The sequence below is a fragment of the Sorex araneus genome, chromosome 4 (genome assembly GCF_027595985.1).
Source record: "Sorex araneus isolate mSorAra2 chromosome 4, mSorAra2.pri, whole genome shotgun sequence".
NCBI lineage: Eukaryota > Metazoa > Chordata > Mammalia > Eulipotyphla > Soricidae > Sorex > Sorex araneus.
Genome location: NC_073305.1, coordinates 163,372,894 through 163,389,077, shown reverse-complemented (window position 1 = coordinate 163,389,077; position 16,184 = coordinate 163,372,894).

Below are 16,184 nucleotides of genomic sequence, written 5' to 3'. Positions count from 1 at the left end.
AGTTTAAAATTAAATGATTTTCTCAATAAAATTTACAGGTTCATGTCTGATATCAAGGTCTTTAATCCATCTTCAACTTTTGTGCACAGTGTGAGACAGGAAACTGAGTTTATTTCTTTATGTGTGAATTAACAGTTTTCCCAACACCATTTGTTGAAGAAATCTTCCTTGCTCCACTTCAGACTCTTTTTTTCCTCATTAAACATTAGTTTCCCATAAACCTGAATACCTTTTAGCACAGAACTTTGGCTTTGCATTATCTTTTCTATTCAAACTGTGGTGGTAAAATTTAATAATAGAGGTGCTAAACATCATTTTTTAAATTGACTCACCATGAGATACAGTTACAAGCTTTCATGTTTAAGTTACATTCATACAATGATCAAACACCCATCTCTCCACCAAAGCACATTCCCCAACACTAATATCCCCAGTATATCCCCCTTTCCCATCCTCCCTCTGCTTCCATGGAAAACAATTTTCCCCATACTCGCTCTACTTTGAGGCATTATGGTTTCCACTACAGATACTGAGAGGTCATCATGTTTGGTCCTTTATCTACTTTCAGCACACATCTCCCATCCAGACCAATTCCTCCAAGCATCATTTTCTTAGTGATCCCTTCCTATTCCAGGTGCCTTCTCCCCACCGGCTCATAAGGCAGGCTTCCAACTATGGAGCAATCTTCCTGACCCTTGTGTCTACTGTCCTTGGGTGTCAGTCTCTTGTTTTGTTATTTTATACTCGACAAATAAGTGCAGTCCTTCTATGTCTGTCCCTCTCTTTCTGACTCATTTCACTTAGCATGAAACTGTCCATGTCTATCCACTTACAAGCAAATTTCATGACTTCATCTCTCCCAACAGCTGCATAGTATTCCATTGTGTAGATGTACCAAAGTTTCTTTAACCAGTCTTCTATTCTCAGGTACTCGGGTTATTTCCAGATTTTGGCTATTATGAACAGTGCTGCAATGAACATATAGGTGCAAATTCATTTCTACTGTGCTTTTTTGCACCCTCGGGATATATTTCCAGAAGTGGTATTGAGGGGTCATATGAAAGCTCAATTTCTAGGTTTTGAAGGAATGTCCATATTGTTTTCCAGAAAGGCTGGCCCAGTGGCCATTCCCACCAACAGTGAAAGAGCATCCCTTTTTCCCCACATCCACACTGGCACTGGTTGCTTTTGTTCTTTTGAATGTGTGTCAGTCTCTGTGGTGTGAAATGATATCTCATTGTTGTGAACACCATTTTTTTTAAAAAAAGGAAATTAGTTGTTAATTGAAGCCAACCTATCCTCTACCATAATTAACTGCCTCCATTTAAACCTACCTACACCATTTCATTTGAAACTGCCTTCCACCTAAGTCTCTCTACTTAGGAGAGTGTCAATGTGTGACTGCAACCAAGAAAGACAGATGGACACTTGACACTGAACCAAGACCACGGGTTAAGCCAATTAGATTATTTCTCCTGGAAATGTTCTTGTGATCCTAAGATGAAGTGAATGGGTTGGTATAGAAAATACATATAAAATCTAGAAATGCAGTGGCCGTATACTTTTTTTTCTTAAAAGTTTATTTTCCTCCATCCCTCTCGGAGAGGCCAGCAAGCTACCAAGAGTATCCCGCCCGCACAGCAGAGCCTGGCAAGCTACCCGTGGTGTATTCAATACGCCAAAAACAGTAACAACAAGTCTCACAATGGAGACGTGACTGGTGCCCACTTCAGCAAATAGATGAACAACAGGATGACAGTGACTGTGACAGTTTATTTTATTTTAGCACCATCGTTTACAGTGATGTTAATAATATATTTTCCTGCATAGAACATTCCAGCACCACACCCTCTGCCAAAGTGCCTTATTGATCTAAATATTAGCAGGAAAAGCTGCCAGAGAGAGAGGGGAAACACTTTGAGACCCTATGTGATGCATGGCGTGTGACCTTAACTCAGAGAAGAACCAACTACGTCATTAGTAGAGCCCAACACACAATGAAAAGAAGAATGTCCCCACCCAAATGCAAGGGGACAATAGCATGTTAATTTTTTCCCCTTTCAGAATATTTTGTTATTTCTCAAAAAGCATGTGATATGCATTAGCCCAGCTCAGACTGACATTACAAAATACCACAGACTGGATGTCTGAAACAAGCTTTATTTTTTCATAATTTTGGAAGCTACAAGTTTGAGATCCAGGTTGGCCATGTGCAAGGCAAACATCCTAGCCGCTGTGCTAGTTGATAGTATATGCTCATAATTAACTTACAAATAAAATTTCAAAATTTTTATAATTCAAACAATTTCATTGCTAGAGCAAAATATGAGGATCAGATTTTTTGTATGGTATTATTAAAACTTCAGAGTATTTCCACTTTAATCTACATAGAGCCTGGCAAGTTACCGAGAGTATCCCGCCTCCATGGCAGAGTCTGGCAAGCTCCCCGTGGCATAACAACAGGTCTCACAATGGAGACGTTACGGGTGCCCACTCGAGCAAATCGATGAATAATGGGACAACAGTGCTACAGCGCTACAAGTTTGAGATCAAGTTATCCATCAAGTTTGGTCTCTGGTGAGAACTTTCTGGCTCCCAGATTTCTTGCTCTGTTCTAAAATAAACTTTGTTCTGTGGATGCACACAGAGAGAGCAAGGGAGCTAGTACTGTGGGATCAGGGGTCCACCCTTAAGACATTTAACCTTAGTTCATCTCTTTATCAATCTTATAGTCAAATAAAATCTATAGAAATTTTAAAAATCTATTTTTGTGTCATAATCTTATATAAAATAATAAGCAGCACTTGACCAGTATAAAAATTTAATTGATTGCTATACTTTTCTGGCTCCTCTGTAAATATATTCATAAGTCAAAATTTATACTTTTAGAAACTTCATTTTCAGTTGACAGTACTGGAAGCAATAGAAGTTACTCTTGGAAAATTCAATATTTCAAATTATATATACATATATATAATTATATATAACTGTGATACACTTACTCTTGACTGTTTTCAGAGGTCATGCCTAGTAGTGCTATGGAAATTACATATGGTGCCAAAGATCAAAGTAGGATTGGCTGCAAGGAAGGTAAATACCCTATACTATCTCTCTGTCCCTTATAATTTTTCATTTTGAGGAGGATCTCTCCACTAATTCCATTGCTACTGGCATCAATAAGAGTACTAAGTTAAGAGTATTTTATAGACTGTAACAACATTTAGATAGATTTCTGATTAATATTTGAAAAACAAATATTAGCACTACTAGAGCTAACCATTCTTGCAGTACAAATTTTTCTAAAAAGATTTAATCCTTCACACAGATATGTCTTATGTAAGCTTGAATTTAATTTTAAATGCAAATTTGTGCAATGCCATTTTAATATTTCCTCTTACATTTCCTGTAACTTGTAGAGATTATACAAGAAATTTAGTTCATGATTTGCATGTAATTCAAACAACTGTTTATGTATTCTAGCACCATATCTTCAATTACAAGACAAAATTAATTTTAAAATTTTCTTCATTAATAATTGAATCATCCGTCTGATGCTTCATATGAAAATTGTGTTTCTTTCCAGCAAATTTAATTTCTATTTCTAAGCTTCTGGAGATTTATTTCTGCAATGTTGTGGCAATTTCAAACATAAGGCCCTTAAATATAAAAATTCCTAATAACTCCCTTATGGGCTTTAGTGCATGTTTTATTTTGTAAAACTTTTCTAATATAGTATTGCCACTTGAAGGTGGACAGTCCTGGTCAAAGTTCTGAGAAGTGGGCAGGTGTCCCACAGACGAGCTTTGGAGTAGCCAGTTGCCTTTCCTCTGTCCCCGCCTGGCCCCTTCTCTGCCCCCAGACTATGGCTGCTAAAGACAGTGTGTAGCTGCCGCATCTGTTCTCATCACCAGCCTGGGTTCAGGAACCAGAAGCAGTGTGTATTTTTAAGCAAAATGCTTGACCCACACAAACACAATCTTGTTTTGACCAGTTCTCATATGTTCCTCACAAAGATACCCATTAGAGGGTCCATTGTATTTTTGCAAAAGAGAAAAAAACTTTCAAGTCGTTATTTCAGATTACTCAATCACGGCCCATTCTCCCTACTAAAAGATATCATTTATAGGAGCGCCACCTCCCAGCTTCCAAGAATTTTTTAGGTGCAATTATGGAAACTCAGAACCAATTAAAAATTCTTTAGCAGTCAATATTTCTGAGAATTGTTTGCTTTCCTGATACAACCAAACTCAATCTGTTCTTCTTCTCCTTCATGCCAAGAAGGCAGACATGAGACTGGAGGTATCACTACAATTATGCAATATCAAGAAAATATCGTTCACTGATACCATCAGGAATACCTACACAAATTCCAGGATGACCTGGATGGGAGATGTCAAAATTTCTTGGTCTATTAGAAATAGAAACTTCTTTGGCAAGGCATCGACTCAGGTTTCTACTACATGCTGCCAAATGCAATCTTCATTGAAAGTCCCGTAAGTTAACTTTCAATCTGTTCCACCATTTCATTTGGATTTCCTTGAATGCACACAGGCTCTCATTGAAGGCACTTTTACTCCTACCAATCTGTACCCATAGGTCTGTGTCAAAGACCTTTCCTCAGCCTGCTAAGCCTGTTGGTCTTAGAGCCAACTAATGTGGAACTTAAGTCCCTCCTTGCCATCTCTTACCTTTGTCCAGCCCAAGGTGGTTCACTGCAGGACTGAACAAAAGTTATGACCAACAGGATTTTAATCTACCACTCTTGCATGTCCTCGTGTCCTCTCTCCCACCAGTTATGCTTGGGAACATTTCCTAATGAACTACCGTCACAGGAATCTTATTTCAGGAAACACTTCTGGGAAATCTAATCCAAGAAGCAATCTAAAGATCCCTGACCTGAAAAGAATAGGTATTGCCAGGTGTTATGGACTGAATATTTACATCTTTTCCAAACTCCTTTGTTGAAATTCTAATATCCATTTAGATGTTATTTGAAGGTGGGGCCTTTTAAAGGCAATTCAGTCATGAGAGTAGAGTTTCCATAATCTCTCTCACCTCAAATTTCCAGCTTCCAGAATCCCAAGAAATAAGTGTTTGTAATTTGTTATAGCAGCCTGAACTTAGAAACTGGGAATAAGTAATCAGTGAACATGTTTGTGGCATATTTGAGCTTCAGTAGGAATAAAGGTATTCTCATTGCATCATGCATAAGCTCAGAGAGAAATTTCCACCCTGGTTTGCCTTGCACCCAGAGTAAATCCTGAGCAACTCAGGAAGGAAAAAAGGAAGAAGGAAAGAAGGAAGGAAGGAAGGAAGGAAGGAAGGAAGGAAGGAAGGAAGGAAGGAAGGAAGGAAGGAAGGAAGGAAGGAAGGAAGGAAGGAAGGAAGGAAGGAAGGAAGGAAGGAAGGAAGGAGGAAGGGAAGAAGGGACAGAGGGAGGCAGGAAGAGAGGGGGAGGGAAGGGGAGGGAGGAAGAAAGGGGGAGGGAGGGAGAGAAGAGGAAAGCGGTAGGGAGGGAGGAGGGAGGGGGAGGGAGGGAAGAATCCTATTCCTCTTTACATATCCTAGTAGCAACCCAGTATAGTTTGATAGTCAAATATAACTAGTAGCTTTAATATAATTTGCTACTTCAATCATATGTTTATTCAGTAGCTTCAATTTAATGCAAGTGTAATCACTTCATATAGAAAAGACCAATATATTTATAATATAAAGGTGAAAAAAAGCATGCACACAAAATACATGTTGGCTGAAATGCTGACCAAGGGCTATATTCCACATTCAAGAATAACATTAATGGGAGAAGGTCTCCAGAATCCATGACTGGGAACTGTATTCTGTCACCTTATACCTTCTTATCATCACTCAGCACTGGAACAACAGGGCCTTGAAAAGCAGAAAATAATTGGCCAGGGCCAATGTTGAAGATGTTTGTGGCACATTTGAGCTTCAGTAAGAATAAAGATTGACTGAACATCTTTTTCTGTTAAATCATTTCACCTAAAGTCACAGTTTCTAAGGATCTATGAATTTGAGGGATTTCTGTGCTTTTCTGTTAGATCCTAATTATCTTGATAATATTTTTAGACATGCACTTTAGAGGTTTTTTTCACACGTAAAAGATCATTTAATGGCTTTATTCACAGTGTGATTATCTTTTATCTTAATTTGCTGTGTCCCATTGATGTCAGCAGGGCCAGGGACTGCTTTAAAGGCTTAAATCAATATTTTCATTGAGAAAATTGGATGGCGCTGGGCTTGTAAATTCAAGATGAAACGCTGAAACTCTCTTCAAGAGCTCACTTCTGATGACCAGGATGGGGGCAGATGGCTCCCTGTCCATTGATGTGATTTGATTACCTGTCACTGCTGGATGTTCAATCTGGGGTATGTGAAGAGACAAGGACTGGGAGCGGTAGTCACCCTGTTTAGGAAGCAGAGGTACTCTTCCACTTGATGACTTAAAAACAAAACACTCCTGTAGGCTTTAAATATATATAATTATTTGAAAAAGGAAAATTCATCTTAACACCATAATTGCTTTTACCTCCTAGTTTACACTGAATTTGTCCTAAATTTCTCCTAAGCAAGGCTTAGAAAGTGTCTCCATGTAAAATGTTATTAACATTATAAAGTTGAAGACAGAGAACTGAAAGGATTGCTTGGTAGTGAGTTCAATCATTTTGATTTTTAGAAGGAGCCCGGGGACCTACTTGTATTCTGATAGTACACAGAAATACACTTTACTGGACCAGACGGCACATGGGTGTTTGTTCAAGGCTCTGGGTTACGTAAATCAGTAACCTCCAACTACCCTCAATAAAGAAAATGAAGGCAGGTCATTGGAATGACCCTGAAGGTCTCACAGAGTCCAGAGACAGAGAGTACATCTGAGACTCACTGGAAATTGGAGAAACGCAGGCACATTTAGGCACCCACCCTACACCTTCCTCCTCTGAGAAACGGTGGAGGTTTTAGGATTTCTGCTCATTTATCAAGAACATGAGCCAACATACCTGAAGTGCAGGCACTCATCTCTGATAACTCAATGTTCCAGGTCCCCTAGACGGAAACCCAATTGTCCACTCATGCTCATGCCATTCTGGTCACTAGAGAGTACTGAGCAAAACTCTAGTCAGGTGGTGAATTCCCCTGTTCACCTCATCCTCTGTGCTGGAATGCAGGACAGCTTTCTCAGTCACGAAAGAATTTCCAGTGCAGGTAGCAATTGACATTTCTAATATCACAAAAGGATTTGTTCTCTTGAAAAAATAGTAAATTTCAAACAAAATTACATATCATTTAAGTAGATGTGATGAAGCAAAGGAAAAGTCCAACATAAAGTTGATTTTTTTTTGCTACAATAGAGCACATGTATAGGTTTAAAAATAGATTGTCAATAGGTATAGTCATAGATTGGGGAATATTTAATAACCATTGTATTATCTCTCCAGCCCAATCATACATTACTTAAATTAGCTCCTCTACTTTAAAAATGGGCAAAAAATATGAAAAAGCAACTATATACACAAAAATATCCAACCTCATGATAGATTGAAATGCAAAATAGTGTGGAGAGATAGTTCAAAAAGTTGGAGTGATCTACACTGCTGGTGGGAATGCCGGCTAGTTCAGCCCTTTTGGAAAACAGTATGGACGACTCTCAGAAAACTAGAGGTTGAGCTCCCATTTGACCCAGCAATACCACTGCTGGGAATATATCCCAGAGAGGCAAAAAAGTACAATCGAAACAACATCTGCACATGTATGTTCATCGCAGCACTGTTTACAATAGCCAGAATCTGGAAAAAACCCGAATGCCCCAGAACGGATGACTGGTTGAGGAAACTTTGGTACATCTATACAATGGAATACTATGCAGCTGTTAGAAAAAAGGAAGTCAAGAATTTTGTAGTTAAGTGGATGGGCATGAAAAGTTTCATGCTGAGTGAAATGAGTCAGAAAGAGAGAGACAGACATAGAAAGACTGCACTCATCTATGGTATATAGAATATCAGAGTGGGAGACTAATACCCAAGAACCGTAGAAATAAGTACCAGGAGGTTGACCCCATGGCTTCTCGGCTGGCCTCACGTTCCGGGGAAAGGGCAACTCAGAGAAGCGATCACCAACTACATTGTAGTTGAAGGCCATGTGGGGGAAAGGAGTTGCGGGCTGAATGAGGGCTAGAGACTGAGCACAGCGGCCACTCAACACCTTTATTGCAAACCACAACAGCTAATTAGAGAGAGAGAACAGAAGGGAATGCCCTGCCACAGTGGCAGGGTGGGGTGGGGGGGAGATGGGAGTGGGGAGGGTGGGAGGGACGCCGGGTTTACGGGTGGTGGAGAATGGGCACTGGTGAAGGGACGGGTTCCCGAACTTTGTATGAGGGAAGTATAAGCACAAAAGTGTATAAATCTGTAACTGTACCCTCACGGTGATTCTCTAATTAAAAATAAATAAATTATAAAAAAAAAAAAAAAAAGTTGGAGTGAATGCTTTGCAAGCAGAAGCCCAGGGTTCAATCACGTCATTGTCCCCAAACACAAAATGCTGAAAATGGGTCCTGAGCATCACCAACAATTGGGAGAACAATATATATATATATATATATATATATATATATATATATGTGTGTGTGTGTGTGTGTGTGTGTGTGTGTACAACATAAAGTGATACTCAAGCATCAGTTTTACTGTAAAGCAAACTAAGATTGACATAATGAATACACCTAAATTGTTTAGGGTACAGTAATAAAATCTCATGGGACTTTTTAATAAAACTTTCTGTATTACCTTTTGGCATCATCATATTATTTTATCAAATTTTGCCATTTTCCTATGAGTTTATTAGATGTATTCTGATAGCATCTACTCATAATAGTACCCCTAAAATACATTAAAGTTATGAATAATAAACATGATAATTTTAAAATTAATAATGCATTGCATTATAAAAATAGAGGTGACATGAGGAGCTAAAACGAAATATAAAAAAAAGTTAATGGTTTTTATTTCAAGCCTGAATTTTGTTACATTAACTGGGATTATTTTATTCTTTCTACTTCTTTCCAAAATTTTTATAATGTATAGCAATTTTTTTGTCAAGCAAGGAAAAAATGAAAGCTTTCACCAAGATGCAAAAAGAGAAAAGATTAGAATAGGAATAAGTGGGGGAAATTTGGAGTAATTCTCTTTAAAATATGTATCAGTAAAAATACCAAGTGAAAATTTGTTATTTAATATTTTATATCCTTCGATCCAAGACATGAAAAATAATGAAAACAATAAAACCAAAGTTAATTCATGGAAAATATTTAGAAAAACTAAGTGAAAACAATAAGATTGCTTTTGTGAATATAGCTTTCACAACCAGAAAATGTAAATTAGTAAAACACAAAATATAGAATAATAGAATAGAGAATATAAAATAAAATAAAAAATATGCAAACTAATTTTGAAAAATCACAAAGATAATCCTAAATTACTTTCTTAAAAATTATGGTGAGCATTAAGTAAAACAATAGATATGAAATACTTTTAAGTTTTTTAAATGGTATGATGATAATAATTATATGGATGGTATTTTATTTATTTATTTATTTTTGCTTTTTGGGTCACACCTGGCAATGCACAGGGGTTACTCCTGGCTCTGCACTCAGGAACCACTCCTGACAGTGCTCAGGGGACCATATGGGATGCTGAGAATCGAACCCGGGTCGGCCGCGTGCAAGGCAAATGCCCTACCCGCTGTGCTATCACTCCAGCCCCAGGATGAGTATTTTAAAAAGAAAAATTTTAATGATATAATCCTTCCCATGGAATCATTACTATTCTACCAATTACTAAATGAATGGAAAACATTGTGTGTTTCTTGCTGACATCCCAAAGAATAAAGATGTAAAAGCAATGCCTTATAGCAGACAAATGATTCCTATTCTCTGGCTCTCACTACCTTTATATGTTTCTGGACTTGGCTCCTAGAGACATCAAAGGTGAAGGGAAGTCATTAGGAAGCTCACTGTAGAGAGAAAATATGAGAACCTCACAGAATTTGATTGGTAGATAGGACCAGTGTGACAGTACATTGGGTAGTGCACTGGCCTTACAAGTGGCCAACCCAGGTTCAATCCAAGCACCCCATTGCACTTCTAGGAGTGATCCCTGAGTATAGAACCAGGGGTAAGCCCTAAGTATGGCTGGTTGTGGTCCAACTCCCCCTCCACTCCCCAAAAAGATTGTGATTGGTAGGTACCTTATAGGCAGAACCCAGGGTCATTGGCTTCCCACCACTATTCAGAATGGATAGAATGGATGAATGACACTCCTTTGGAAACAGATCAGAGGCACTAGAACTCATCACAGGGAGAAGTTGGAAAGCACAAGAGTTATGAGAATCTAAGTAGAAAAGGATGTTCAAGAAGTTCTTATCCTAAGAACTGAGACTAAAGGACCCTCACTTAGGAGCTGGGAGATGAGCTGGGTAGTGCAGAGGAGTTACTAACTAAATACTAGCTTCTCTCTCCACCCCAACTCAAGCTTCGGTTCCACATTGGGTGGAGAACAGAACTCAGACATAAAGTCAAAAATTGTTTTGTGCCTGAAGTAGCTCATACCAAGTGAGATGCAATTCTTAAGCAGAGAATAACACTAAATTAATTAAACAGTTTCTGAGTATCCACTTCCAAATGTTTCTTACTAGTTGAATATTTTCTCCTCTAACAATTTACTGTGCATCCTTCATTCCTTAATGTCCATCCTTAAGGACTCCTTAAAGGTATGTGGGTATCAGAGTAAAATCTTGGCTACTAGACTCAGATCCTGTCTTCAGCACTGTGAATTCACCTGTGTGACTTCCAACACATTGATTAACCTTTTTTAAGACTCATTCTCTGCATCTGGATAATGCAAAATAAAATACTTATTTTACATGGCTGCCAGAAAAGTTGGGCTGGAGCAATAGCACAGCGGTAGGGCATTTGCCTTGCACACGGGTTCGATTCCTCCGCCCCTCTCGGAGAGCCTGGCAAGCTACCGGGAATATCTCGCCCGCACACCAGACTCTGGCAAGCTACCTGTGGCTTATTCAATATAACAAAAACAGTAACAGCAAGTCTCAAAAAAAAAAATTGGAGATGTTACTTGTACCTGCTGGAGCAAATTGATGAGCAACGGGAGGACAGTGACAGTGACAGAAAAGTTAACAAATGTTAAAGGGATCACTAGTGATGATTGCACCATAAACTGCATGCATTTTTAAATAAATTAATAATTAGGTTTTTATATTTTAATAAGTCTTATTATGGTTATTATCCCAATAATATTAGCATATTTGATAAACTTTTACCTATAACAGATTTTTATGTCACATTGTGTTACCTTTTACAGAAGGCATCTATTGATATTTGTGACTATTTAATATGAGCCTATTATAGTCTTTTATAGCTCCTACGCTATTTTATGTAATAAAATGATCTGGAATTCTGCTGCATATATTCCACTCCAAATAGAGATTCTGTGTCTAAGATCCCTTGATTCTCATTAATTAAATATTTTCACATAACATTATACTTTGCAAGTACCACAGCACCAGTGATATAAATGGCACGAGACTGAGAAACTTTTTACTCACTGGAATTCCTTCAAAAATACTACATATCTTTCTGAGTGAAATGAGTCAGAATGAAAGAGACAGACATAGAAAGATTGCACTCATATGTGGAATATAAAGTAGCTGAGAGGCACAAGCTTACAATGTTGCGATTTCTGGCAGATATTTCTCTGGACTTAGTTACTAAAATACAGAAATCCAACCCCATGCGGCTGCTAGTGCAGCCTCTCGACCTCATATCTCTTCATTCTCAGCAGTGGAAAACAAATTATCAAATGCTTTCTTTTCAGCAGGTCGACTTTAGCGGGGAGAAACTCCAAATCAATAATAGTGAATTTTTTGTTGAAATATTGAATGTAATCAAAGTAAAGTGAAAGTAAAGTGAAATTTACCAGTTACACATGCGGGGTGGGGGTCTGGGGAGGTGCGGGGGGAGGTATACTGTGATTCTTGGTGGTGGAATATGTGCACTGGTGAAGGGATGGGTGTTCGAGCATTGTATAACTGAGACTTAAACCTGAAAGCTTTGTAACTTTCCATATGGTGATTCTATAAAAGAATAAAAAAAAAAGAATAGATCCATCCACATGCAAGGAGGGTGGCCTATCTCAATTTCCTGGGACAGATCCCTTGTACAGAGAATCTCTGACCCTACTCTCTGAACCTACTTCTATCTATCTCTTTATCTGACTGTTCATTTGTGTCCTTTAAGATATCTCTAGTGCGTCAATGAAGTGAATACATGTTTTGCTTGAAGCGGGCCTGGGTTCAATTCCATCACCACAAGTTCCTCCCAGTGCTGCTGACAATAGCTCCTGAGCACCACTGAGTGTGATCCAAAGCTAAAATAAAGCAAAATAACATAAAATAAAATAGCTTTTGCCATCAAAAAAATACTACATACCTTGGAGGGAAGGAATTTTTTTATTAACTGATTGGAATCAAGATTAAAACTTTAAGATTATGCCTTAAGGCGAGATCTTTAATTGACATTTAAGATCTCAGCTGAGGAATTTTTTGTCGCTGTTGTCTTTAGGATTGAAGGATGATAAGCAAAAGCAAAATGGGAGGGAGGAAAGAAGGAGGGGAATGTAAGGAAGGATAGAGACATTACAGGATTGCAGACCCAAATCAGAAAGAATATCAAGAGTGAGCATAACTAGTGTAGGGAAAACATCCCTTTGAGGATTTTGGAAAGTATTCTTGTATAATGCATGCAGTTCAGTCATTTCCAGTGGACAAATGCCAGGCTGTGTGAGCAATTTCTTCTAGTTTAGACACTAGCTAATCAACAAAGTCATGGTTCCAGAAGTCCTAATAATGCAAAGTAAGCTAAGAAAGTACTAGAATGGAAAAGGGCACTGGCTTACAATATCAACTTCCAGATAAAGATAGTGAATATCTATTTGATTCAACACTTTCATTTTCAGTCTCCCAGAGATCTGTCCTTCAGGAAAATTGAAACAATTTAACATGTGCACTCCCATTAGTCTGGGGGTCTGCTTACCTGCAGTCATTTACTTAGATAATTTTCTGGAATTCAGAATACAGGCTTAGCTTTTGACAGCTTATTTTTCTTGCAATGCCAGAAGGACATATATTTATCAATTTATATTTTTAAATGTGTTCATAGTCAACTAGCTTAGAGATGCCATTTGTCCTTATACTCTCATAAGACAAGAACTGTGACAAATATTAATTAGTCCATTTTCAAGTAAAAATAACATCTGTCCCAACTCAATCCAACTCAAAAGCTGTATATTAAATGCATCAATGTTCACAATCTACGTCCTTTTATAAAAGTTGTTAGTCAGGCTCTCCACCGAGATGTGACCCAGGTGGCCACACATTTGTGCGGCTGCTCTGCTGCTGATCGACCACAATCCGGAGGCCAGCTAGACTACTTTTGTACCAGTAGCTGCTTACAGAAATGTCTCTAGACTGTGAACTAAGCCATAGCCCCTTGCTGCCCCAGGAAGAAAAGTGATGCAATTTCTTTTCTTTTTTTTTTTTTTGGTTTTTGGGTCACACCCGGCAATGCACAGGGGTTACTCCTGGCTCTTCACTCAGTAATTACCCCTGGCGATGCTCAGGGGACCATATGGGATGCTGGGATTAGAACCCGGGTCGGCCGCGTGCAAGGCAAACGCCCTACCCGCTGTGCTATCACTCCAGCCCCAAGTGATGCAATTTCTAACATAAATCTACGTGGACTTAGTTACTAAAATACTAAAATACAGAAATCCCAAACTGTGCTGCTGCTATTGTGGCTGTGCGACTTTGTATCTCTTCATTCTCAGCAATGGAAAACTAATTATCAAATGCTTCCTTTTCAGCAGGACTGTTTTTTGGGGGGAAACCCCAACAACAATAGTGAGTTTTGTGTTGAAGTATGGAATGTAATCAAGGTAAAGAGAGAGTGAAATGAAATTTATCAGATACGCAGGCGGGGGTGGGGGGGGCTAGGGTGTGGGAGGTATACTGGGATTTTTGCTGGGGAATATGTGCACTGTTGAAGGGATGGGTGTTCGAGCATTATATAACTGAGACATAAGCCTGAAAGCTTTGTAACTTTCCACATGGTGATCCAATAAAATAAATAATTTTTTTAAAAAAAGTTTTAGTCACCCCAAACTTGCTACTCTAGACTATATAGGCATGGGGTATTTCCCAAGCATCTGACATCATAAACTGGGTTACCTGTTATAAGGGCAATTAGAGCAGTGACAATGAATAAGTAGAAAATAATGAGATGTTTTTCACCTTAGAAGAGGAGGGGAAGAGTATCTCTTTACGCTACATGTGCACAGTTTCACTAAGACCAGGATTCCTCGTGCATTCACTTAAGAAACTGTCAGTGATTCCCTACCAATTACTAGGGTGCAAATCACTTTGCTTTATTCTCCAGTCGGAGACACTGGAAAGGCAAGAATTGGAATTAAGAGGCAAAGAGCACCTTAGGCAGGAGGAAATCACGCAAAAGGGAGTACAGGAGGGAATACAGGCCCAGGTCACACAGTCCTGGAAATCACTGCATGCCCCCTGAATAATCCTGAGGCTTTTCCCTGAGTTTCTCTAAACTCAGCATTCTCTTGATCAGTGGAGGGAGAGTGCAAGGACAGTGTTTAGGCAACACCCAGCAGTGCGCAGGGTTTACTCTTGCCTCTGTCCTCAGGAATCACAACTGACAGGAGGAAGGGGACAATATGAATCCGGACTGAATCTGGATCAGCCACATGCAAAGCAAGTAAGTGCCCCACCTGCTATAGAGATAGTACAGCTAGTACTTTACTAGCCCCTCTAGTAAGTCAGACCTTATAGAAAAATAGAAAGTTATATATTTGGCAAAGTGACAAATTATAAACCTTGTGTGTATAAGACTGATTTCAAATCCCAAGACCCACTCTCACCCCCTCACCCCCCACCACATATACACACAGAGACAATTATCTTGGATATAGTTGAGAATACATTTTTTTAATTTATTTTATTCTTTAATTATAGAATTGGTGAATCACCATGAGGGTACAGATACAGATTCACACATTTTAGAACTTGTTTTTCCCTCATACAATGTTCACCAACACATCCCTCCACCAGTGCCCATTCTCCACCACCAATAAACCCAGTATCCCTCCCCCCAAATCCCATCTCCCCCCACCACCCCACCCTGCCTCTATAGCAGGGTATTCCCTTTTGATCTCTCTCTCTCTCCAATAGGGTGTTGTTGTTTGCAATAGTGGCCATTGTGTTCAGTCTCTAGTCTACTTTCAGCAAGCATCTCCCTTCCTGGGTGGGATCTCCAACCACATTTTACTTGGTGTTCCCTTCTCTATCTGAGCTGCCTTTTTCCCCAGCATGTGAGACCAGCTTCTAAGCCATGGAGCCAACCTACTGGTACTTATTTCTACTATTCTTGGATACTAGTGAGACTACATTTTTAAATAACCATTTTATAACACTAATAATCATGCATATAACTTGGATTTCCAACTTTACGCCTCATTTTAAATTTTGAGAACTTCTTTTCCTTAATTTATTTCAAGCAAATGGTATGAGGCATTCTGCTTCAAAGCTATTTCCACATTCACTATCTCCAGTGCTAATCAGAAATGTTTTTGCAAAGTCCTTACCAGCCTTCCCAAAGTCTTTCCTCTGTCGTGAGTGCTAACTCCCCGCTCATCCTTTAAGGACAGAGTTGCTGCTGCTTTTGAGGCCTAAAGCCACTGAAGTTAGACTAAATTCTTCCTGTCACTTTTTGAATACAGGCCATCTTGTCCCTCTAATGGGTTGTGTAACACCTATCATTTATCTGTGTTTAGGGTTTGAACTATGGTTTATTGTCATATCTATTTGAGCAATCTATTCTGTTGCACTGTGTCGTAAAACGTTTCCTAATCAGATTGGCTAATTACACCTACTCCTCCTAAATCTGGGCTTCCAACATGTCTGTGGTAGAAGTGCATGGTGAGAACTTGCCTCACTTAGGACATTTATGTCAAAGTGGAACACCCAGAATTTCAAATGCATCTGCATATAGGTCAGGGCTGGCTCCTGCAGCTATTTCTCTG